Below are 27,828 nucleotides of genomic sequence, written 5' to 3' on the forward strand. Positions count from 1 at the left end.
CCATTAAACAGTTAATGTATATGTAAGTTTAAAGCATTTGTTATCTCTGAGGCAGCAGTGATAAATTCATTTTACCGCATCTTTTAAATATGCATGGCATGTAATGTAGCATGGAACTGCAAAAGGGAAGGGAGGCCCGAGATAACAGGTTTACAGTGAGAGATAGCATAAGTACTTCTGCTTTTCTGCTCCAATGAACTCAGTGAAATAAGGATTCCAGAAAAAAGCTTGGGAAGTGTACTTCAGTCATATTTTACTTAACAAGATGAACTTATGTGATTATACTGCCACATCAAAAAAGGGGAAAATATCTTATTTCTTTGGAGAGAAAATACACAGTAAGTTTGGAGGAATGGGGTTAACCTATTGTTGTTTTGCTTTTTCTTTTTTTTTTTTTTCAGAAACATTTTAGAACAAAAAGCCAAATGTTATATTAATTATTCTGCAAAATGATAATCCTAAATATTATATCTACACAGCTACAAAAATATTCATTCACTGAGAAAAATCTAATGTCTAGAATTATTTCTTTTTCTACATTTACCCCATCATCAATTGAAGTAGAAAATGATTCCATAACAAAGTACAGTAAATGTTCACTAAGTAAATAAATTGGAGTGGTGTTCATGTCAATCATCCAATCATGTGCATGCAAAAATTCTTTTTTTTTTTTAATTCCTTGCACATGATCAGGTATTACAAGTGATTACTGCTTAACCATAGAAACTAAGCTTACTGAACAGGGTCTGCTTCTTTAGTCAATCAACCTCACAGTGCAAAAGAGACTTCTCTTCACGATTTAAAAACACAGATGCCATGGGTAGTGTGTGCATGTGTGTGCTTATTTATCAATACCCTTACTTGCTTTGTCTTAAAAGAGAAAGATTTTTATTTATTTAGAAATCATACTTACCTAAGTGGATGCAGCATTGATCCGATGCTGCATCTGTCCCCCACCAGAGAACTGAGTGACCAAACGCCGCTGATCGCTCAGTTCTCAGAGCTCCGTGAGCAGAAAGCTAGTGACTGTTAGCCAGTGGCTCTCTGCTCTGCCCCTTCAATGCCCACTGGAGTGCTGGGCTGTGGAGAGGGTGGGAGTGGCTGGCTCAGGCTCCCAGTGGCTCACTGAGAGGCTGCGACAGGTGCTAGGGTCCTGGGCGGATCCCAACCATATGGTCGCATCTTTCTCCAGCCTGGACCGGCTCTGTAACGCCACAGTCCACTATTGGCTGAAAATGGGTCACAGGAGTGCAGAACTAACCACAGGAGAAGTACAACCAAATGAGCTTTGTCTGTACTTCTCCTTAAATGGTAGAAGCTGACTGGCTACCATGCACAACTGGCGGTAGATTTTACACTCTGCAGTTTTAGTAAATCAACCAAATAGTAGATGTTTTTACAAGGCGTGGGTGGACTGGGTTGTTTATGTTTACAAATTAGAACATATACCATAAATCTAAAATCGGAATAGAGTTGCACATTTGGTTAACACAAGAAGACTATATAAAAATGAGTATTGCGCAAATGCAGGAATTCTCTGATCAGGTTGCAATTCAGCTTTCACCTGACTTCAAAGAACTGAAATTTACTAGGCTGCGACGATGAGCGATGGAACTATGGCCATATTAATAGCTCTTTGACTAGTCTAAGTATATAAGTCTATAAACCAACATGTGATATCAATGTTAGCTGCTCATGTACTGAATAACACAAGCAATTCTGTAATTGTACCGTGCATAAACAATTTGGGAAGAAAATGGCAGTTGCCTTTGCTGAAAATACTAGGTCGCTGGCTGAAATGCTGATTCATTGGTTTTAGTCCTTTCTGAGTCACTAATGTATGCAAGTATGCAGACCACAAGCTCTGAATTCAATGGCTAAATGCTCATTTCAGTTATTAACTCAGAAGATACTGAAGGTGGAGCACTTGCCATTTTTAGAAGAAGGTCTGGCTCTAAATGTATATGCAAAATCAACACCTTTTTTGTGTTTGGATACAGTAGGGAACTCCTATCAGTTTACTTATTGTTGTTTGTATCCTGTTCGGGAGAGGTGTTGTTTGTATCCTGTTCCATGCACTTCCCAGACATGCAACGGGAAGAGATAGGAAATCTTTCCAAAGAGAGAGGAATTCCTTAAACAATTGTCACTGAAACAAATCCAGAACCTGCAAACAAAAAAAACCCCCAAAGTATGGACTGAACCTATTACATAGTTACATAGTTAGTAAGGTTGAATAAAGACACCAGTCCATCCAGTTCAACCTGAGTGAGTGTCTACAATTGTCCCTATTCCTGTACATTGCATATCACATCAGTCCCTACCCTTAAGGAGCCCACAATCCAAGGTCCCCATTCATATACTAGGGCCAATTTTGAACAAAAGCCAATTAACCTACCTGCATGTCTTTGGATTGTGGGAGGAAGCTGGAGTACCCTGAGGAAACCCACGCAGGCACAGGGAGAACATGCAAACTCCAGGCAGGTAGTGTCGTGGTTGGGATTGCAATATTAACTACTCAACATACCCCCCCAAAAAAAAAAACTTTTACAAACCATGAACCATAATCCATACATAACAAAGTTAAACTATAAGACACATGCAATCAAGACATATTTAAAAATCATGGTAGAAAAGATCCCATGTTACAGATGTGTTTCACAACACCCATATAAAGATTTCCCCTCACCTCTTGTTCTGGTGACAATTCTAAGGGTTTGTTCAGACCAAGTACGTTGAGACTTTTTTTTCTGCACACCACCGCACATGTATGGTGTAAACAGGGTACAGAAAAACAATTGTTTTCTATTTGTCCTGTTCACACCATTCATGCTTTGTGGTGTGCAAAAAAATGCAGCTAAACAAACATGGTGGGGGAGATTTTCTAAGGGCCAGTTCACACAAGATGCAGTTCCGTGCGCTTTTTTTCTGCACAAAATGCATGCATCACTGGGGGAGAAAGTGGAAGGCAAAAGGGAATTTCTATTCTGGGAGGCTAATATTTATATAATGTACAATAGACTTAAACACGACCAAGTAGCATTCTAGTGTTCACAAAGAATATCATTATTATGCAGGATTTATACAGTGGCAACAGTTTGTGCAGCAAGAATATATATAACTATTGGCAAAATAACAAAACACGTTATGTGGGATAAAAAGTATGGATATGATCACACACTGACCTCACAATATATATATATATATATATATATATATATATATATATATATATATATATATATATACACACACACATATTGTACGATTGCAGAGCTAGTATCAAATAACTAAAGTTGCCATACAGTGCATAATAGTAAAGTCTACACATTTTGTTAGGCTTTGTGTGCCGTTTTTGTCACATTTTATCACAATCAAAGGCGTGGACAATGGAAAGAGTGCAGCCTTTTAAAGGTCTGTTGAAGAATCAGCTCCCCTCTTTCAGCTTGCTGGCGAGATTAAAGTGACAAACAGGAGGTGAGGATCCTTAGAAAGGCTACTGGCCTGGAGGCTCGTCCCTTACACTTCTTCAAAGGCTCTGACAAACCGTCAGCTACTGCTCCTTGGCTGCCCATATCCTCACACAGCGTGAGTCCAGTGTGCAACAGCCATCCCCGATAGGCAACCAAGCGTGAATCACTCTGCTAGCGATCTTGCAAAGGCAACATCAGTTTATTTGGATCATATATCCAGGCTGGTTTATTGGGAACCGACCTTGTCTCGTATAACAATTAACAGAGTTAGCCTCTGCATCTCGGTTTAGTTTATTTACAAGGCTTACTTACATTACCAAGAATGAATCAAAGGACAGTCGTAACACAATTTCCATTGCCTTAGGACAGGTTACATTTTTTTTTCTCTTTGACAAATCTACAACATGACAGCATGACATATTGGTTGCGGCAGATACGTTTCCGTCTACATGTATCAAAAAGCCAGACTTTTTTTATTTTAGGGAAGGCCTTTGAAAGCTTGCAAAACCTTTGCTGAATCTACATGTATGTGCAATATACAGTGTATAATATATATATATATATATATATATATATATATATATATATATATATGTGTGTGTGTGTATAGCGTGTGTGTGTTATATTAATGCATAGTTCTCCACTGTACATGTGTGCAGTATACTATAGTTTTTAGGGTTTTTTGCTTTTATAAAATCAGGAAATTTTAACAAAACAGGTTTCTTGTCAATAGCAAACAATCAGGTTTCATCTTTAATTTTTCTTCAAAAGGGAAACAGGACTTATTGTAGCTGCTTTGGTCAGCTGCTTCACTTTTTGCTCCCATTTTTAGAAATCAGACCCAGTTGAAGATAAGACAATGGGAACAAAGGTGGAGATGTTAATACCAGAAACCAACCTGGCTTCATGTTTCATTAATGGAAAATGTATCAATAATTTTGACTAGCTGCTGTAGAATACTGCTCTCCGATTCTCAATGTTTTTTTCTTAACAGTTTCCTTTTTAAAATCAGTGCAAATACGCATATTCTTTAATGCATATTTACTAAAGCAAACAGCAGTGTGCAAAGTGCAGAAATGTATTTTTTATTTTTCTGACTTCCCTAAATTGATGAAAGGTGATTGGCTTAAGTAAGCCAAATATCAACAGAGTTCTGGAATTCTATCTCACGGCATTTATTATTCTGAAACAGAAATAGTTGGTGCTTTCTGTAAAGTATCCTAACTTGCTTAGAATCTTTTTGTATGGAAAAGAACACCTTAAACTGACAAACAGCAACAATGAGATATCAAACCCAGCTGCATAATAACCACACCTGAGGGATTTTACGGTTGTTTAGAGACATCCATGGCTCTTCGTACAATCCACAGTTGCATTTTTTTGGATTCCAAACATAAAGATTTTGCTAATTTAGACTACAATCTAAAGCCTGAGATAATATCTGAATGATATTCAAACCATTTATGGGGACACCCTCAGAGAAAGATATTTTCCAAATAATTGGAAAATCTCTGTAAAACTTAATGAAGGTGGTATTCAAAGGTGCCACCTTCCATCCATTGAATCTGACTCATCAGAAATATTGGCAAGTCCTGGTGCAACAGAGGACAGGCAGATGCCACCAGCCCTTTGTTCTTATGGTCAAAACTCATCAACGATTAGATTAAATATAAGCATTCCCAATAAAAAAAAAAACAACATCAACCACATTAAAAAAATGATCAGCTTGCAAACAGCAATGTGGGCATGGTGGGCATGGCAGGTTTGTAAATAACAATGGTAGAAAATTAAGATGAATTCTTAAAAAGTAAGCAATGGAAAATAAAGCAAATATATGGCCTAAGGTTGAATTAAAGGCAAACTGCTAAAAAAAAACACACATCCAACCACTTAGGTGAGCCATGCACCATTGCACATCTTGGACACCAGGTGTCACCTGGGATGAAAGCGATTTCCTTGTTCGAGTTAAAGTGGAACTAACCCCCCCCCCCCCCCCCCAATGTTTTACACCCAAGGAAGCTGCCATCTTATCCTCTGTTTGATCTTCATTGCACATTTAACAGCTTAGACCAAAGTTATTTGTTGACTTGACAGTTCAGTTCACAACAATCTGTGATAGTTATCATTTAATACATGCCTGTTTTAGGAAACTGTTAAATGGTTTGGTTCAGGGCCAGCCATACATGGTTCAAATCTTGGCCGGGTTCAGAAGGAACTGGCCGCGATTTGAACCGTTAATGGGCAGGCTGAATGATCAACTTGGTTACAACCAGCCTGCCGGATTCTCTGCCAATTATCCCTAGCGGCTGCTATAGCCGCTAGCGATAATCAACGTCTTCTCCTGGTGGGGACGGCTTCCTCCGCGCCCCAAACCAGGAAAAGACAATGATCTGTCTGTGTTGATGGGGGAATCAAGTGAATTTCTTGGTTGAAAAGAAATTCGCTCCATGTATGGCCAGCCTTAGTTCCGCTTTAAGTGATGAATAACCTCCCCACTCACAGCCTTCTGACTGGACAATAAAAAAGCACCAACACTGAATAGTCATCCAATCTGCTCATCTTCCTATGAAATTAAGCACATGCGCATGCAATGGGGTCTGACTGACTCCTAGTGCTGCAGCTTCTTCTCCCAAGAGTGTTGCTGTGCGGAGGATGAGATTGGTATAAAGAAACAGGTACTTATGCTAGTTGCATGTAAGATTACATTTATTTTATTTCAAAGGAATATATAACTACATTAAATGGTATTTATCTGCCTGGAGTTCAGCTTAATTTCATTCATTAGGATAAAAACAGGCAATTCAGCTGAAGCTAGGTCCTGCACTTTACAGTATAGGCTACAACCATTTAGAGATGTGATATATGCATTGCTGAAAACACTACATCAAACAATACAGAACTTGGATTAATTCAATTCAATCCAGCAACATGTGCTTTGATTTCTGAAGGTCTGCTTGAGTTCTAAAAAAAAAAAAAAATAGCACAAGTATTTTCATTTTCCATAACATGACAGAAAATCATTGCTGATATGATTTATCGAAGAGTGGAGTAACAGGTTTCTAGCAGATGTGGCTATCAAGCAAGCTGGTGATCACAAATAAATCCTGACAGTGTATATGGCCAGGATTCCCACTGTAAAAGCATTACATAATGAACATTACAGTATAGATTATTGATCGTCATGATGTAGGATAGCTTAACAGAAAAAAAAAAGAAGGCTACAGCTATTTCCTCGGTCACTAGCGAGACACGCTATATGTCTCTGTATACTGACGTACATTGCTTATCGAGGTACTTTCATCAAACCAACAAGCATTAGTGATAGGCCTTGAATCACACAAACTGCCACCCAAGAGAACAATTTTAAATAATAACCTCTTGGTTACCTCACATTCTAGGTATGCTAGTTATTTTTTTTTTTCTAGAGCTGAAAAAATATACAATACATAAACATAGGTACAACTCTATTTTGTATGCTGGTCTTGCGCTCATTCTTTAAAAATGGACGCACATTACCAAGGACGAAATTGTCAATGCACATACTGGCGGTAAAATCTCAACAAATGGTGATGTTGAGACCGTATGCTGCCTTTGTGTCCAGTTGGGGAAGACAAAAACTGCTAAAGCAATAGGGACACTTTAGTGGCGCAACGTAAAGTAATTTGACAAGCATGCATTAGTGTCCATCTATTCATCTCTTGAGAAGAGAAGATTAAGGGGGGATATGATCAACAAGTACAAATATATAAGTGGTCTGTATAGTGAACTTGGTGTTGAGTTATTCTCTTTAAGGTCATCACAGAGGACAAGGGGGCACTCTTTACGTCTGGAGGAAAAGAGATTTTATCTGCAAATACAGAAAGGTTTCTTCACAGTAAGAGCTGTGAAAATGTGGAATAGACTCCCTCAAGAGCTGGTTCTGTCCATCTCAGTAGATTGCTTTAAAAAAAAGACATGGATTCTTTCCTAAATGTACATAATATAACTGGATACTAACATTTATAGGTAAAGTTGATCCAGGGAATATCCGATTGCCTCTCAGGGAATCAGGAAGGAATTTTTTTACCCTGCTGGAAAAATTGGATCATGCTTTGCTGTTTTTTTTTTTGTTGCCTTCCTCTAGATCAACTGTGGATATAGGATTGTATGATTTTTATTTATTATATTTTTTCCCCTTTTGTTGGTTGAACTGGATGGACTTGTGTCTTTTTTCAACCGGACTAAAAGTATGTAACTATGTAAATCACAATGGTTTTCTAGGTATAGACAAGATGGACGTTTATATAAAACAATCAGCTACAACAAAGAGTCTTTATATAAGCCATGGTATGCCATGAATGCCCAAAATCCTGGTGTGGGAATGTCCTGGGTCCAGCTGATTAAAGAAGGTCTGGAAAAAACTGCGTGACCACATTCAGCGTGATGAAACAATTCCCTTTAAAGAATTATAAAATTGTAGAATATGGAGCCCTCCATATACACTCTGTAAGCTTACAATATCCACCCAGCATCCCAAATTGGTGAAATTGAATTATAATCACCAAAAGTCAACAAACCTTTACAACAGCAGCGGCTAACTGCAGACACATGGGCTGCAAATAGGGCCCTTTGCAGCTTTCCATGCCCTTAGGTTGGGTGCACCTTAAGTTTCTGTTAACCTATAGTTCTACTACTTGATAAAACAACAGTAGAGGTACTGCGATGTCGGTTTCTGGTTACAAAACCAAAGAAGAGGCACACAAACATGAGCAGAAATGTCTATCATACACGGGAAGCTAGCAGAACAATTAGAGATTCAGATGCTGTAAGCAATATCATCGACATCGTCTCATTCCTGTTTATTTTAGGTTACCTTGAAATATCTCTCAATCCTCTTTAGGGCATCCTTGTAATTTGTATTCCCAGAAGTAGCAAACTCCAGCTAGCAGCTACACAGAAACCTAGCAAATGTTCTTCCCTAAAATTAAAAGGAGTTCAATCAATTTTACCAGTCAGCACAGCAGGATGAAATATATAACTGTACTTCTACTACAAACATAGATTCTTATCACATAGTTATTTTCCTGATGTAAAATTGAGATGCAGATACAGATGTTGTAATATTTTAATCTGTCTGTTCAAGGAAACTCTGTGGGCATTTCGATAAAGGCTTTTTTTTCTCTTTAAAGTCATTTCATTTTAGCAAGTACATTTTAGGGGTTATCTCAAGGTGGATGTGTGTAATTGCCAATCACAAAACACGTTTTCAAAAGATAACCGATATCAATGTGTGATTTCTATATCACAGTTCATTTTCACATAACATCAAATAAAAAAAGGCCGCTTAACCTCCACATCATGCACATGTAAACATTTTTATGCATAATGCAGATATCTATGCAGCTTTATAAAATGGATTTTTATCATTTACATAGATGGCAAGTGTCTACAAGACATGCCACACTGTTTTCAGAGCATACTTGGCTGTCTACTATCCGAGTACAATGGTAGCTTTGCACTTGCTTGATTGCTCCTATAGATTTATGATCGATTGTGTCAAAAGAGAAGGGAGGAGGTGTCTGTATTCTTATATTCTGGTCTATATTCTCAGAAAAACAGAAATTCAGCAACCTTTGAGTACTAGACCTACACTCTCCGGTAAAGATGCTATAAAACAAGCATTTGTTATCATCTGATCATCACATCTATATAAGCTGGTTGGACATCCCAACAGAAAGCCATGGTCATTAATATGAAGCGGCCTTCTTTTGAGCTTTTAAAATCCTCCACTCATTTGTGAAGGCTTTCTACAAGATTTTGAATTGCGTCTGTTGAAATATGCAATGTATCAGGTACTGATGTTGGATGAAAAGATCTGGCAATCGGCGTTCCAATTCATCCCAAATGTATTAAATAGGGTTAAGGTCAGGGCTTACTGCAAGCCACTCAAGTTCCTTTACAACGAACTTGTCAAACCATGTCTTTATGGACTTGGCTTTGTGGACAGGGGCACATTCATGCTGGGGCAGAGAAGGATCTTCCCAAAACTGTTGCCATAAGATTGGAAGCACACAATTGTTTAAAATGTCTTTTCTGTAGAGTTAAAGTGGGCCTGAATTCAAAAGTATTGATTACATATGTTAGAGGGAACATAAAAAATGGTAATTGTACATAAGCACCCTGCCTTAAATTTATCCTAAAAAAATAACAGGTTGATTTACTAAAACTGGAGAGTGCAAAATCCAGGGTAGCTCTGCATAGAAAGCTTCTAGGTTTTCTTTGTCAAAGCTTAAAGTGATTGTAAAGTAATTTTTTTCCCCATAAAAATAACACACGTTATACTTACCTGCTCTGTTGCTCTTCCCCTTCTCGGATCCCTCTTCTCTGGTCCTGGCCACTCCCTCCTGTTCAGTGCCCCCACGGCGAGCAGCTTGCTATGGGGTACCCGAGCCAATTCACAGCTCCCTGTGTCCATTCAGAAACTAAGCCCTGACCCGGCCCACCCCCTTTCTGCCCTGATTGGTTATCTGACTTTGATTGACAGCAGAGGCAGACAATGGCGTCGCTGCTGTGTCTCAGCCAATCAGGAGGAAGAACCTCAGATGACTAAGGAAATCATGGACATCGCTGGACAGAGAGGGACCTCAGGTAAGTGTTGGGAGGGGGGTGGCTGCGGGGAGCTGCTGAACACAGAAGGTTTATCTTAATGCATAGAATGCAAGAAAAAAAAAACCTTCTGCCTTTACAACCCCTTTGATTGACACTCCTGTGCCTTCAGTCTCACAGCTGTAAATCTGCAGTGTGAGATTATCTAGAGCAGTGTTTCTCAATATTTTTTCAGTCAATGCATCCTTTAAAATTATGGACAGTCTCAAGGCACCCCATTCTAAAATGTAAAAAATGTAAAAAAAACTATTTCAATAGCTTTACATAATGCAGCAACATCCACACGTATTGTAGGACACCCGTTAGAGGTGATTTATTCTTCCAAAGCAAATACACTTTTGCACACTAGTACTGACTAGTATTCCTTAGTTTCTCTTCTCCCTCAATTTATCTCCATCAGTCGGCTAATGTCACCCCAGTGCTGAGGGAGAGCGGCACCGGAGGGTCAAACAAGGATGTTGTGGAGGCAACAGACATCTTCCTTATTAACTGATGACGTCATTGGTTGGTTGTTTGGATGCCAGTGTCTATAAAGTCATAATGGTGCATAATGAAAACCAGTGGCTTTGTGTAACTAAAAGACAGGCTTGATCCACCTGCTGGCTTGTATACAATTGTTGATCAATTTTTAGGCATTTTGCCGATACACCCCTGAAGAAACCTCAAGGTACCCCAGGGTGCGCGGGCACCCAGGTTGAAAAAGCTTCTAGAGGAGTTTGGCGCTTTGCATGTAGAAGCAGCTCAATGTTATCCTATGTGACCATGCACATTAGGACACATTTAGAGGCATATTTTAAGCTCAGTTTTTAGAGGAAGAAAAAAAACCTTCTGTCTTGCATTTATGAGAGCAGTTTTCTGGCAGCAAAAACAAACACTAAACACTCTTAAATGCCTGTACAAAAATGCTCTATATGAGCATTTTTGTCTGCCAAAAGAACTGGCATCTCTTTAAGCCCAGTGTGACCTTAACTAGTTGCCGGGGCAGTGCGGCTCTCGTTCTGCTCTCGCGTGCCGCGACACTCTTCCTGCTTATGTTTCCCTGCAGACAGGCTGGGAAAGAGCTGGGTCATGTGACAGCTGTATATCACATAGGAAAAAGGGAAACGGTGTGTGTTTAGTATCACTTTAAGAAGAATTTCTATTGATTACCAATAGAAACAAGAATGCAAACATGGTTGTACTGCAAATGTAATTATCACTTGATACCTTCACTAAGTGGTAAATATAAAGTGATAACTGTTTTTGATTCACCTTTTTTTCAATGTAACTAAGTATGTGAGCACATATTATAATTCATTTCAATTGGGATCACATGCATGTTACACCTTAACCTGGTCAGAAGTGCAAACAGGTTTGCCGGCTCATCCCTTTAATTACTGCCATATCTATGTTATACAGGTTTAGTCACTGCCGTACCTCCATTTCAGACACAGAACCTGTGCAATTCATAGGTGTCAGTAATTAAAAGTGATGAGTCGACAAACTCGATCACGCTATGCCAAGAATAGATCTGGATGAGTCTTTGACACTATGTGTGCAAGAATGAGTACTACAAATGTATACTGCACAATTAGATGTGGTTCTTATTGTAAATCATTACCTCCCTCAATATATATATATATATATCTATATATATATATATATATATATATATATATATATATATATATATATATATATATATAATATATATATATATATATTATATATATATATATATATTATATATATATATATATATATATATATATATACACAGAGAGGAGAGACAGAAAGAGAAATAGAAAACTGCTTTTTTTGTGTGTTCTATTCGATTTATGACAGTGTGAGTATTGTGAACAACACGCTGAGTGCTGACAATAATAGGCATCATCTACCCAAGACCTTATGAGAGTTTAGGCTGAGGAGGCAGCTGCCTTAGGCAAAGAGGAGCTTGAATACACAAGGACATGCCTTAGCAGCCATGCTGACAACAGATTCAGTCTGCAAAAGGAGCAGAATAATTTACAGGCAGCTACTGTCTCTTGCCTGTACAGTGGGTGTCTACCCATTCCAAACAGGAAGTAGCAAATAACAGTCATGACAGATAGGGCAGCAAAAGGTTCATAGTTATATATTCTCACTTCATCCATTTACAAGTTCTTCGAACATAATGTGAGGCCCGAATGTAAACAAGGACTATAGTCCACCATTGAAGTACAAAGTTTCTATTGTCTCAACAGACAGCTCGTTATAATATTTGTCATCATTAATGTATACAATTGAATGCTACAGTGTCTTTACAATACAAGTTTCATACATAAAGGTCGCAGAAAGTTATCTTTTATAAACGTATCACTACAGTCATGAAACTGAAAATCGGACTGGTTCTCCCTTTAGACGATTTCACACACGGGACTGCCATGTGTAATAAACCAGATCTACAAAGTGCTTGCTATAATTGATTCATCAGAAGGCCAAGGAATTAGCTATGCTATGTATAATTATTTTTATTTTTTTTCACAAAAAAAGATATTCTATTGCCAAGAAAAACACTAAAATATTTATTACCAAGAAGTACACTGCCAGTCACTTGACAGCCATTTTGAAAAATGGGCAATTGTCAGATCTTCTGTTGTCACTGCTTATAAACTGTACAAGTGTGTGCCCAGCTTAAAGCAGCTGTAATTTTTTTTTTTACCAAAATAAAAAAACATGTTGTGCTTACCTGCATTGTTCAAAGGAATTGTACACAGCAGCCCCAAAGCTTTTCTGGGAACCCCTGTTGGCATTCTCAGCTGCTCCTTTTCTCTGTGTGCAACCACAGGAAGTTGTTTATTATGGTGGCACACATGTGAACTTGCTCCTGAGCCAAGCTGTGTGCGACCATAGACACATACAGTGCGCTTTGACTCCCTCCCAAACTTCCTCCTCACAGGTTTTGACCAACAGCTTTCAGCCAAGCCCATGAAAGACGGGAGAGGGGAGAGAAGACCTGCAGACAGACATTGGATCAATACAGGACTCACGTAAGTATTTAGGTGAGGGAGGGGGAGAAACAGCTAGTGAGGGATTTTTTACCCTAAGCCCCAGTTCAAACTGCTGGAACCTCAAAATCGCCTGACTTTGAAGTTGACATCCCAGCACGACTTGCATAAGACTTCTTTAACAGAAGTCAATGCAAGCTGTGCCGAAGTTGCACCAAAAATAGTGCAAGAAACTTTTTCTAAGTCAAAGCGACTCAAGTCGCTCCTATTAGAACGGTTCCATTGCATTTAATGGGGAGCGATTTGTGCTCTGAAAATCGCAGCCCATGCCACACCAGTGTGAACCGGGCTTAATGCACAGAATGCATTAAAGCGCAATTATACTCACCTTCAGTTCAGCCAGTAAGGCAGTGTTTTGAAGCTCCCCGCCAGCCACTGACACCTTTGAGGGGTCTGCTTCCGGGTATCAATCGCTGGGTGCTTTCATTGGCCGGGCCGATATGACGTCACTCCCGCACAGGCACGGGAGTTCAGTGAGCTTTGACAATGTCAAATTTCTACAGTGAGCTGCGCACAGGGGCGAACAGGCAGGTAAGTAACTTTAATGCAGAAAAGACTAAGTATGTTACTTCTGCATTAAAAATCCTGCCTGTTTGTTAATTTTTATTTTTTACATGAAGTTCAATTTTAAGGTAAAAAAAAAAACTTCAGAACCACTTTAACCATCCTGTTTAAATCAGGCCATTCAAGAACAGAACTCTCATCAACAAGGTAACATGGCAGATCTGCCTGTCCTCATAAGCACTGGTGTACAATCAGCCAACAATTTACTGTGCAGGGAAGGTAGCAATTGCTCATTAAGTACAGAGATTTAACAAAATATCTAAAAAATCTCTGCAGGCAAGAATATATACTTGCAGCACTGTCAAGGCATCATTACCACTCACAAGGACTTCCTTCCATTACCATGTATAACTAGAAAAACATAAATCCTTATACAGCTTGCTCATATCAGCCATACTATGGTCACCCTTGGACTACCAACAGATAGAAAGATCCCTTTAAGAAATTGGCCTCTTGTGACTGAAATCACTACAGATCTAGATCAGCTGCAACTTTTTAACCAAGTTGAGATGATGCTAAACTGTGGCCCACAACCTTGGAAAAACTGAGGGACTGTGTTGAAGAGCTATTTCAGTATAGGCCCACTGCGCGACAAGGTAACGTGCCTTGTCTCCCTATCTGTGTGGTTCACACCACTGTGTTGCAGTGGTGTGGGGGCAATGTGCAGTGAAAAATAAAGTACTGCATGCTGGCAAACGGGTGGCAATTGAACAATATGAAATATCTGTGTGACATTTTAATAAAGTTTATTTTATTTTTTTCTAAAAGGGAGCACTGCACTGATCTGGCCAGGCTGCACCACACAATCACATCCACAAATAAACAAGAACCTTACTTTATGAAAGTGGTAACAGGGTAATTATTAAACACATGACAATCTCTTTGTTACAACATTTTTGTGAAATGATGCCCAGCATTTAATGCGCATTAACCACCATTTTCAACTAGAGTTCCTCCAAAGGTTGACAGGGGTTCCTTGAGCTGTGGCTGATTGACCTCTCACTTGATGTGCCTATTGTTCTGCATAATTCTGGGTCCAATGCTACTTGGTAGAGCCAGCAGCATGACACCAATTACCCTTTTAGCTGTCTGTAAAGCTGGGTACACACGGACTGAATATATTGGTCGGGTCAGCAGGAACTGTCTTGCATTCAGACCATAGCTGTCCTTAAGACAGAAGCCAGTCTAAGGACCCTTTTTTTGCTGAAGGGACATGATGGAAAACCAAAATCCAATGACTGATAGTGGTGATTGCTGTGTTTCGGCGGGGGAGTACCCTTGTCAGAACAAAATACACAGTGGGTAAGATAGGTGCATTAACATCTCTTACTACAGCAATCTCTGGGTTGAACAAAAAAAAAAAACTGAATGGCATTCTGATCACCATTGTAAGGGGGGCACCCATTCTCCACTGACCACCAATGTTAGGGAAAGTGAAAGGGGCATTCTTCCCTCTGATTACCAAGATAAGACACATTCTTCCCACTGACTACCATAGTAAGGGAAATTCTTCCCTCTAATTACTAAGTTAAAGTGATTGTAAAGCTTATTTTTTTTTTAAATAACAAACATGCCATCTACAGCGACTTTGCTTTCAAGTGAACTTGCAGTGCAAAGTGGATTTTCCTTTAGTGAATAACCCCCATAATTCCCACTGACTACCAATATAAGGGACATTGTTCCCTCTGATTACCAAGGTACGACATATTATTCCAAATGACCATCTATGTAAGAGACATTATTCCTAAGGACCAACAATGTAGGGTACATTCTTTTTAATGGCCACCAATGTAGAGGACATTCTTCCCAATGACCACCAGCATACAGGCATACCCCACTTTTAAGTACACAATGGGGTTTATTTACTAAAGCTGGAAAGTGCAAAATCAGGCTCACTTCTGCATAGAAACCAATGAGCTTCCAGGTTTTATTAACAAAGCTTAATTGAACAAGCTGGGGTTAGAAGCTCATTGGTTGCACAAGGCACAAGGGAGCCTGATTTTGCACTTTCCAGCTTTAGTAAATAAACCCCATTGTGTACTTAAAAGTTGGGTATGCATGTATATGTGTATTATCACTGACCCTGAATAATTTTAGCTGGGGTTCCCCATAAGCTTACTTTTTTTTTCAAGTGCTCCTCTGGTGTACAAATGTTTAGAAAGGATGTGTTAGAAAAATGCACCGAAGGACATTTAGCAAAGCATTTGGAAAGACATACATAAATATCTGATAGCATTGAGACTGAAAACAATGAGCATTGCCATCCAATTATTACACAATTAATCTTAATAGACATTTTACACCATGTCCACATAGGTGTAAGTGTGTCACCTTGCGTATATTACACTATAATTCAAGCAGTGTCAATAGGAGGCTTTAACACACATGTATTATTGTGCTCATAATGGGCCTAAACTCCTTGGTTAATGATCTGTGTCAAATGTAAAAAGAGATTTTCTTCCATCTGAACCAGCTGCAAAAACAGCTTTCTCTGCCTTGATACAAAGACACTATCATCTGATGTCTCATAAAGCAATATATAATGCTCAATGGCTACAAAAACAGCATATGTACTGTAGTGATAACAACAACAGACACAGCATGATCGCACAATTAAAATGATGTCTTGTCCCACTACCATGGACTTCTTCCTAGATAAATATCACATATTAGAATTCATTTGCAGAAAGAGTTTGTAAGAATGTATTGTACAATTACTTCGCTGCAGTAAGTTCACATTGTCTTTGCTCTTCGAAATATGGGCACACCACCCCCAGGGGGATGCGGGAGTTAATATGACATGTCATCTATACAACTTAGTTACATAGTTACATAGTTACATAGTTAGTAAGGTTGAATAAAGACATCAGTCCATCCAGTTCAACCTGAGTGAGTGTCTACAATTGTCCCTATCCCTGTACACTCACATCGGTCCCTACCCTCAAGGAGCCCACAATCCAAGGTCCCCATTCATATACTAGGGCCAATTTTGGACCGAAGCCAATTAGCCTACCCGCATGTCTTTGGAGTGTGGGAGGAAACCGGAGTACCTTGTTGAGAAAGACCCACAGTAAAAAAAAAAAAGCCTTTAATGATAGGCTAACCTAGCCATAGACCCAAATTGTGGTCTTTCCATAAACACAGACAAAAGACTGAATAGTTTAGGTGGGGTGGCAGAAGTTGCATTGTCTACATAGATATGTGACACATCTGATCAATACTGACTGAACCAAGTGACCATCATTCCACGCATTTCACACCAATTGAATGTTATCAGCTGACAACATTTCTGGTAGGATCAACAGCTATTTTTTGAACTTCTCAAACACATATAACAAAACGCTTTTAAATGGTATATTTATAGTATATGTAAACCCCTCACCTTGTAAAACACCCCATTCAGTGTACAATAGAAATAAAAGGCAAAACATTTGTGTATATATATATATATATACAGTGCCCTCTTAATCCTCTTGTATTTTATTGTAACTGTATTGTCTCCTTTTTATATTGTGAAGCGCTGCGTAAATTGCCGCTGCTATATAAATCCTGTATGATAATAATAATAATAAAAATAATATATATATAAACAATATAAATATCCTTTTCCCTTTTTTTGTAAGTGATCACATACCCTCTGATCTCAGCTGCATAAGGATTTTAGAGAGCTGGGGGAGGAGAAGCAGCAACACACTCGTCTTCCCAGTGAATGGCTGTGCAGTGGGAGCATGTCAAAACACGTCTAATCATTGGAGGAGAGAAGGCTGAGTTCTCAGTACAGACAGAAAACTGACCACACTGGCGTTGGTTTACTAAAGGCAAATACACTGCACACCTAGCAAAGTGTAGTTGTACTCTGCAAGTGCAGTTGTTTCAGGACTTAGTAAATGGTGTAAATTTTAGTAAATATAAACTGCTAAATACCTTTCCCCATCAGCAGTATATAGCAGTCTTGTGACTCCTATCAGTATCCGGCCAAGCACTGGTTGAAGATGGTAGGAGAAGTGTTCATTCTCCTCTGACGGTCCTATGAGGCTGCATGACCCCTGACCCTCTGTCTGAACAGTGCTAATTGGCCCTGTGTAGATCACATGTACTCTCCCAAAACTCTCAAGCAATACACACCAAATGGAGCATGTGCCGAGTGCCGCTTGGTGCTCTGTACTATCAGCAGATGGATTGCGGATAATAAAAGAAGGGGAGGATCAGAGAAGACAGGATGAAACAGCCTTTTTACCCAATGCACAGGATTAACCCCTTAGGTTCCACAGTGAGTATAACAAGCATGCTTTCCTGCATTTACAGACTGATTTTACAGTTGTGGGCTTAATAACACTTTAGGTACAAGGAGAACAATCATAGCTGTTTTGGGGAAGCAAAGGCCTGCATCATAGGTTACAAAATAGACCAGACAATGTTTGTTCAATTATTTGCAATACTATTAGGCATTCAAGGTAGAACAGACACATTACAGTCATTGCAAAGTACTCATCAAGCACTTGGCTAATGGGTACATTTTGCATTTTTCTGTGTATCATGTATAAAACTTGATAAGAATATACTTTTACTTTCCATTTCTCAGTATATCTCCTCTATTCAATGGCAAGATTAAAGGTCTTCAAATGTAATGCTTTAGTAAACTGTGCTTGGAATGCTGGCCTAACACAGTAAGAATTTAGCCTGGTTCCTAATAAACTCCTCACAATCTACTCCATGGATGGCCCTGTTGCCACTCTACTGTTGATATCCTTGAATTAAAAAATCAAAGTAAGCGAATATAAATTTTAGGCTGAACAGCAGCTGCATCCAATCAGATGCAACTGCTGTTTGATATTCTTGCAGCTGCTGGGAACTGTTGTTAAAATACAACTTAAACTGGATTTGCCCATCTGCTCCATGTGGCATGGATGGAGGAATTTGTCAGATTTGTATAGCTCAGCCTGTACCGCTGAATTAAAAAAATCGAAAAGGGTGTATGGCTAGGTTGACTGCTTCACTGGCAGCACAGTGACATTATCTCCCATACACACGTGATAAAGATCTGCCAGAAGCAGTCAAGTAGACAGCAATAATGCCCAATATTGCCATTATCCTTTATAACACAAAAATCTATATTAGGGCGTATAGTTCATTATACAGCCATTTTAAAGTGGTTTTATACCCCTTTAGCACATTTTTACCTACAGGTAAGCCTATAATAAGGCAAAAGGTAAAATGAATACCTCCTAAACCTGTATGGTTTAGGAGATATTCACCTTGCATGCAGCCGCCGATGTCAGCGGCGTATGCACTCTGAAGGTCCGGCGTATGCTGCTGGAAAATCAGAGCTCCTTGCTGGAAACAAGACACCTGCGCAGCTCTGGCCACTCACATCGCCGGAGCCGCGAACCTGGAAGAATTGTCGAGGCAAAATATCAGCGACCTCAGCGGTGACCAGGAGACGGTACAGGGGCTTCGTTCTAAGACAAGTATTTCATAATGAGCTAGTATGCAGTTCATACTAGCTCATTATGCCTTTGCCTTATAGGTTTTTTTTTCCTTTCTATAAAGCGGAGTTCCACCCAAGAATCCTCCCCCTCCATCCAGTGTCAAATTTGCCACCTTTCAGGGGGCAGGGGGGAGCAGATGCCTGTATAATCCAGGTATTTGCTCCCACTTCCAGGCATAGATAGCCGCAGTATTAGCGGATATCTATGCTATATACGGTGCCTCCTCTGTCCCCCCTGCTGTCTTTTGGGAGACACAAAGGTGTCCCAGAAGACAGCAGGGACCAGTGGAATCACGCAGCACGACTCGCACAGGCGCAGTAGGGAACCAGGCTGTGAAGCCGCAAGGCTTCACTTCCTGATACCCTTAGCGAAGATGGTGGTGCCTCCACCCGAGAGCCAAGGGACAGATCGGCTTTGGGTGCCGACATCGCGGGCGCCCTGGACAGGTATTTGTAGCTGCTGACTTTAAAAAAAAAAACTGCGGAACTCCGCTTTAAGCATGAAAATAGGTGTGCTATTATTCTCAAGCTATAATTTATTAAAATTAATAGTAAATGTATATAAGCATCTATTTAATACAGTCATGTATTAATCAAGTTGTACATAAGCAAGCAACACAGTGCCATTGTAATTGGCAGGTCCACCTTTCATTCCTAAGCAAATCAACTTACTAGATAGTGTACATATGTGTCACCCTGCATGTCCAACCCAGAGATGATATGCAGAAACGAAAGTGTGCACTTGCCATATCATACTAACTATACATTTTTCTAGAGTCTGGTGTACTTAAAAAATGATGTAAAATATGTTATTGCAATAAATAAATAAGTAAATACAGTATGTCAATACCTTGAAAACCGTGACTTGTGAATAAAAGACGGCAGGTCGAGAAATACTATAGACCATATACATGTCACCACTCTAGTTGGTATTTGTTTGCAGAATGTAACACAATACAATCCAGCATCTAAAATAATGGCGTGTTCTCAGATTGCCAATACAGCGTAAATATAGACGTTGGACTGCAGTGTCACATGTCACATGGGAGACAACCAAACAAGTTCAGCAAACTGTGGAAGGAAACTAGGGCTTGTTTAGGGGTTAAATCAGTTGGATACTTCCCAAACCAGAAAAAAAAAAAATGTGTATTTTTTTTTTATTATTCTGAATTAATAAGTAAACAGATCCATATCCCTTACATTGCCACACTCTATGAAAGCAGAACTCCAAGAAAAAGGTTAAATACACAATTGAAATATGTATGTGTACATTGGTTTACCTGTCAAAGATTTGTAAGACTTTTCAGTCACTTCTGAGATTCCCTCACTCCTGCCAGGCACCAGTCACGTTCCTGACCCTACGTTTCTCTAATAAGTTTAAAGAAATGTAATATATTGTAGCATAACAGTCCTTAGATTTGGTGGCTAAATTTTTTTTCTTGTTTTTTCCCCTTTAGTTCCACCTGGTGATTCTTCCTGCCCATGGGTTCCAACACTCCTTCACTCGACTGTATCTAGGGAGGGGACCATGGTGGTCACCCAGGCTGGACTTGTCTTCCCCTCTTTATCTCCATTACATGGTGGGAAATTGGGGGAGATTAGTAGTTTACTGAAAAAAGATAACATTGTTTGTGCCTTCACTTCAACTCACAGGAAGTGACAAGGCCACTGCATTTGGACTCATCCACATGGGTGTACTTTTCCACCCACTCATACAATGGGCCATCTTTACCCACACAGGAAGCATAGGTGTTCCATACAGGCAGCCTGGTAAAACCAATGGTAGGTAGATGGCTGCACAGATCTCCAAGTGCACCCCCAAGTGTACAACTGTCGTGCGTGCACACGTTCACACCAAATTCCGACCGTTTACAACGTGATGACGTACAACACGTACGACAGGACTAGAAAAAGGAAGTTCAATAGCCAGTAGCCAATAGCCTCTGACTCGTACTTGATTCTGAGCAAGCGTGGGTTTTTTGCGCATCGGAATTGCCACAGACGATCGCATTTTCGGATAGGAACTTTTCCCGACTGAAAAATTTAGATCTTTTGTTGACTGTAATTCGGCCAGCAAAAGTCCGACTGAGCGTACACATGGTTGCATTTCCCGGTGAAAAACTATCATCTGTCTTTTGTGGGCCGAAATTCTGACCGTGTGTACGTGGCATAACAGTATGCCCATATAAATGGGGCCTTTTTTGCAAAAGCAGCAGGTTTTTTGTGTACTTGCTGAAAATGTTCTTACTAAATGCTAAAAAATAAAAACAAATGCAGCCACCACAAATAAGGACAGGTTAGCAATATATTAGATTTTTTCTTTGGGTATGCATATCCTTATAAGCAATACTGCTTAGTTAAAGACTTGGTCATGTGTTTGACTAGATAGCAAGAAGCAGATGCTCAGGGATGAGATTATCTCTCTACACCTATCAGTAGGCTCTCTGCAGTACAATGGCAGCACTGTGCAAAGCAGAACAGCCTGACTGGCTTACATTGCTCCCCATTCTTTTCCTAGTCTAACTTCTGCTGTGCAGGGGATTAAAGGGGATAGCAAAAAGGCAAACTACGGCTATATGGGTCTTTTTGATCTGCTAACGATTATGTTTCATGGACCAAAGACAGCCAGATCTTATTAAACAAAAAAAAAAAGTAAGTAAAAAATAATGTTTTAAAGATCCTCCAATGCAGTATGTTTATGGCCTGATTTTCTAAAATGTAAAGTGAACTTATATTCATTATGAACCTACAATTATATGTAGAAGAGGGAGAAAATTATTAAAGCATCTTCATCACATTACTGCAACAAGCACAGGTTTACTTCACTCACACTCATGCAGCTCACTGTTAATTTAAAAAAAGATCACTCATCTCTAAAGATGGCAATAGACAACAAACAAGAACGTTTACTTATTTGGCCAGGTCAAAGGACAATCTTCATGGCTAGTTTTGACCACTTATGGTGGACAAAGAGTAGTAAAATGATGTGAATAGACAATTTCATCCATTGAATATTGCTTTCCCAAATCCAAATACAGCTGTGAGGTTCTTGGCTCTCTTCCATCTTACTACCCTACAGGTTGCACTAGACTTGATTCTAGGCTTCCAGGATGCACATCGGGAGCCCCATTTAAAATAACAAACTTAAAGGTATGGGATGAATCTTAAAACTGCCCACCAAGTCTTGCAGCACTGCAATGCTCAGTGATGGAGCAACCGATTACTACATCTGAGTGCTGTCACATGGGGAGGGTGTGCTTAGCCATATGCAAATACTGACTTTTAGAAAGTCAACATTTGCATAGGATTTTCAGGGACACCAAAATGTTTTGTGGAATCATGCAGACATTGTTAATGTTATATATATATATATATATATATATATATATATATATATATATATATTTATATATATATAAAATGTTTTTTTTAGATATGGATAGAGTATGGACGGGTTGACGGGTATGGACGGGTTGTTTGTGGTCGCTGAGGAGATTTACCTTCACTTCCCGTAAGACAAAATCCACTCAAAGTGAAGGGAATTCCTCTCTAATGTCGCGTACAAATGATCGGACTTTCCAGCAGACTTGGACCGGAATCTGTGGGACAATTCGATCGTGTGTGGGCTCCAGCAGACTTTTTTTCCCAAAAGTCTGATGCACCTAGAAATAAAACATGTTTCAAATCTATCGGACTAAAAATCGGGAAAACCGTTCGTCTGTGTGCTAGTCCGACAGACCAAATACGATGCAAGGACAGCTATTGGCTACTGGCTATTGAACTTCCTTGTTTAGTCCCATTTACATCATCACGTTCAAAACAAACGGACTTTAGAATGGATTTAGTCCGGTCGTGTGTGGCCAAAACCGTTCCATTCAGAAAGTCTGTTGGACCTCTGCCGAAAGTCCGTTGGGAAGACCGTCGGACCTAGTCCGTCGAAAAGTCCGGTCGTGTCTACGCGGCATAAAACAGTTGTCACTAAAACAAGTGTCCTCAATGGAAGATTTCAACATACACCTTGTTCTGGTGACAACTCAAAGTTTCAGAGGGCTCTGTGACATCAGTCTCTAGGAAAAATGAAGAGGGTGAACAACTCCATCTGGGACATAGACTTCAAACTCCATCTGGGACATAGACTTCAATAAAAACTTGACCCAGGGTCAATCCCTATTGGGACCCGAAAAAAACCATTCACTTTACATTGCAAAATATTTCAAGTGTACTTGCATTAAATAAGCATGGGAATTAAAAAAAATAAACATTTATACTCACCTAGGTCAGATCAGACCGATGTTGCATCTGCTATTCTCCCGCCCTAAGACCAAGACCAAGAGTGATCCCATGACCAGCGATCACTCGGTTTCTGGTCTTCAGTGAGTAGAGAGTGGTGACTTTCAGTTGCTGGAGCATCGGGCTCTGGAGAGGGCTGCAGTAGCTGGCTCAGCCTCTCAGCGGGTTGCTAAAAGTCTAAGCCAGTTGCCAGTCAGACATCTGGGCGGATCCCAACATTAAAGCACTGCGCAAACCATTGGCGCTATATAAATCCTGTGTAATAATAATAATTATAGTCAGGATCTCTTTAGAGTCTGAACTGGCTGAGTGACGTCAGCCGACAGCAGGTTGTAGCCTGCTTTTGACTGAATACGGGTCACAGGAGTGAAAAACAAAGTGTTATCCCTAGGAAAAGTAGGGCCAAAAAAGCTTTGTCTGTACTTCTCCTTTAAATGATACTACTTACAGGTTAAAAGCTCCATCTATAACCTGTGCCTTGGTACAATAGAGCAAACAACCTTTGGTTTTTCAACATTGTTTAAAGCGGGAGTAAACCCAGTTTCGAAAAACACTTACATTCCCGGCATGCCGGAAATGCTAACTTTCACATTGGTTGTGCTCTCAACCAAACTTTCAAACCATCCAATGGCTGGTGTCATAACTGATCACATGTGCAGCATTATGGCAGTTGAAGAATTCTTAGAGGCCAATATGGCAGCCTCCTTGACTGAAAACGATAGAAGGGTTTACTTCCACTTTAAGTGAAAGTTATCCAGCTAGGGCACCTTTTAAAACTAGAACGGTTAAATACACCAAAACCTCAGCATGCATATAAAAGCCAAATGGACAGCATTGCCCATAGTGAGGTCTGACTGGCTCCATTTACCAGTATTTTGATAGTGCTTTCCCATGCAGGTAGGTATGAACAAGCAGTATTCCAGCCTGTGGGCAGCATAATCACCATAGTAAAACTGTGTGTAGATGCTTATCATTCCGTATAATTATCCATTAGCATCATAAACCAACAATCGCGTAATGTTTTCTTTTCAGGGATAAGCCTGTAAACAGAGATTACTTTAGAGCACTTTTTGGACGATTCAAGCAATTTAGATGGTTCACAAGTGTCCTATCACGGTAAAGAATGCTCCCAGTATCACTTAGTATCTATTCCTGGAAGATGATCTGTTTAGCTATTCAGATCATCACTGCACGGAGGTCACAGACATTTGGTTTTATCGCATTCATTTTATTACTTTTGAATATTAATAACAGCTTGAAAGAACCATAATGTGATATTATATTTGTTGTTAAAAGGCAAATGGCTTCTGCTTGTAAAACCAACGGGTAATATTATGCAGAAAGCAAATCCATCAGGACATTTAAGTTTGCATATTATCCAGCGTGCGCAGCTGATGTCTGGCTCGGCCGGGCCGGGGAAAGCAGCTGGGGTGGAAACAGTTAAGCTGCAGAACACGTTTCAGGTTTCTCACACTGGGGTAGTAGCTGCCTATGACCTGATACTCCGCCTTCTGCGTGACCCTTGACATTTCCACTCTGCTTCTCTCCTGCAGACACATATACACAGAGCTCCCAGACAAGAGAGCCAGGAAGAAAAGCTTGCCTGAACAAAACAATTTCTCTTAGACTAGTTCCAACACATCATTTTAGAAAATGTTGTGGTCAGGACTCCGGGACACCTTTGGGCTTGAGGGAAGGCCGGAGATCAACATGGTTTACTAGAGCTGTGAAAGTGGATACACTTCTTTTGTTGCTTTTGGTGTATTTTCTAAACCGTCTTGTGTTTTGTGGTCCAGGTTTGGTAACCTTGTGGCATTCCAGGAATACCTGATACTGAAAAGTAAAGCCCCACAAAGGAACTGCAATGTTTTTACTCTAAACAAAAAGAGGTGTACGTGTATGCACTCTACTCTAAATACTAACACGCCGAAAACACTGCAGATGCAATCAGAACATCGTATGTTTTTAGAACGTATTAAATATTTAACTAGATGTCTGAGTATAGAATTGTTTCCTGTTCATCATTATTAAAAACAGCCCTAAGTCGGCCCATACACTTTATTTATTTATTTTTTTCTTTCAACCAGTGAGATGGACAGAAGCATATTACTTGATTCCCCCATCCACATACTCGATTCCCTTCCATTGTGCTATTGTATTCTGACATTGTGGTTATTTCCCCACCGAATACACTTATAAGCACCACTGTCTGAAAATGGATCAACTTGTGTACAACCAGCCTGTCCATACATGGATCAAAATTCAACTTGTCCTTGCTGGACCGGCTGAATTTCGATCCATGTATGGCCGGCTTTAGGGCTTGTTATTATTTATTTCAGTTACTTATAAAGCGCCATCAATATACGCAGCGCTTTTATATATACATTGTACATTCACATCAGTCCCTACCCTCAAGGAGCTTACAATCTAAGGTCCCTAACTCACATTCATACATACTAGGGACAATTTAGACAGGATCCAATTAACCTTCACACTTGCCTAAATTTCTAACGCTCAACAAACGCTCCTATAGAGTTTGTATGGCGTTAGCATGGGCATCAGACAGGCATCAATGAGCTTTAGTATGGGCATTAGACAGGCGTTTTACAAGCATTAATGAGGAGTTAAAAATGCTCCCCAAATGCCCTATGGGCAGTTTTGAAGCATTTGACAAGCATTAAAACTGATCCACAAATGCCTATTCCATTACAGTAAATGAACAAATTTTAATTCCCCACAACCGCTGCGCAACTGCCTGCCAGAGCATTAGCAAGGCATTACCATAGACTTGATTGGGAGGCGTTAAAAGGCTTCAAACACCTCTTGAGTTGACACAAGGCTTCAATTTTGAAGCGCTTAGTGTGAACCGCACTATGTGCTGTCTATTTTATCTTGTGCATAGGCATTTTAGGGGCTTATTTAACGCCTCTCAAATGCCTGCTCTTAATGCCAGTGTGAACTCAGCCTTACTCTGTGTAATACCGGTTATTTATTCACAGTGTTTTAGCAGAGCCTCTTGCACATGGGCACCTGAGAAATTCAAGCATTTCTCCCTGCCTAGGCATTCCATGTGCCATGAAGTCTCCAACAGACGTGATTAGCTGTGTGTGGCTATATTCCAGGTATATGGTGGATTTATTTCAAAAACGACTATAGCATAAAGGCATATGCAAATAGTAAAACATTTTCAAATTTTTACATCCTGTGAACTATTCTCATATTACCATGAGTACTGCTATATACCAGAGTGCAGTCGCACATGGCCATTCATGTCTATAGGAGGATTTAACAAACACCTAGGCTGTGGGTTTACAAGCATATAAGTGAAAAATACACCAAAATGCTCAGCTGGAGCACAGGATTAGGGCATTTTATAACATTTCCGAACGCTGTAATACACTCACCGACCACTTTATTAGGTACACCTGTTCAATTGCTTGGTAACACAAATTGCTAATCAGCCAATCACATGTCAGCAACTCAATGCATTTAGGCATCAAGATGTGGTGAAGACAATCAGTGGAAGTTCAAACTGAGTATCAGAATTGGGAAGAAAGGGTATTTAAGTGAACGTGGCATGGTTGTTGGTGCCAGACGGGCTGGTTTGAGTATTTAAAAAACTGCTGATCTACTGGGATTTTCACGCACAACCATTTCACACACAACCAAAAAAGAGAAAATATCCAGTGAGCGGCAGCTGTGTGGAGGAAAATGCCTTGCTGATGTCAGAGGTGAATGGGTAGACTAGTTTGAGATGATAAAAAGGCAACATTTACTCAAATAACCACATGTTACAACCAAGGTATGCAGAATACCATCTCTGAACACACAACACATCAATCCTTGAAGCTGATGGGCTACAGCAACAGAAGACTACACCGAGTGCCACCCCTGTCAGCTAAGAGCAGGAAACTGAGGCTACAATTCGCACAGCCTCACCACAATTAGACTATAGAAGATTGGAAAAATGTTGCCTGGTCTGATGAGTCTCGATTTCAGCTGCGACATTCAGGTGGTACGGTCTGAATTTGGCATAAACAGCTTGAAAGCAAAGATCCATTCGGCCTTGTCAATGGTTCAGGTTGGTGGTGTAATGGTGTGGGGATATTTTCTTGGCATACTTTGGGCCCCTTAGTATCAACTGAGCATCATTTAAATGCCACAGCCTACCTGACTATTGTCGCTGACCATGTCCATGACTACAGTGTACCCATCTTCTGATGGCTCCTTCCAGCAGGATAATGAACCATGTCACAAAGCTCAACTCATCTCAAACTGGTTTCTTGAACATGACAATGAGTTCACTGTACTCCAATGGTCTCCGCAGTCACCAGAACACTAT

At 39.9% G+C, this 27,828-nt stretch overlaps 1 protein-coding gene across 2 annotated transcripts in view; it reads right to left on the reverse strand.

The window, feature by feature from the left end:
• Window positions 1–27,828, reverse strand: part of MN1 (MN1 proto-oncogene, transcriptional regulator) — an 86,186-nt gene that overhangs the window by 17,214 nt on the left and 41,144 nt on the right. Inside the window, exon 2 of one of the 2 annotated variants that reach the window (XR_013263837.1) lies at window positions 8,326–8,430. The exons of the other annotated variant lie outside the window; for it this stretch is intronic. The gene's annotated coding sequence lies outside the window, so the exon portion shown is untranslated. The remainder of the gene's footprint in view (window positions 1–8,325; window positions 8,431–27,828) is intronic. 2 annotated transcript variants of the gene reach the window in all.

This window comes from Lithobates pipiens, unplaced genomic scaffold (genome assembly GCF_037356315.1).
Source record: "Lithobates pipiens isolate NorthernLeopardFrog02 unplaced genomic scaffold, aLitPip1_a1.2 Scaffold_3, whole genome shotgun sequence".
In the NCBI taxonomy this organism is placed as follows: domain Eukaryota; kingdom Metazoa; phylum Chordata; class Amphibia; order Anura; family Ranidae; genus Lithobates; species Lithobates pipiens.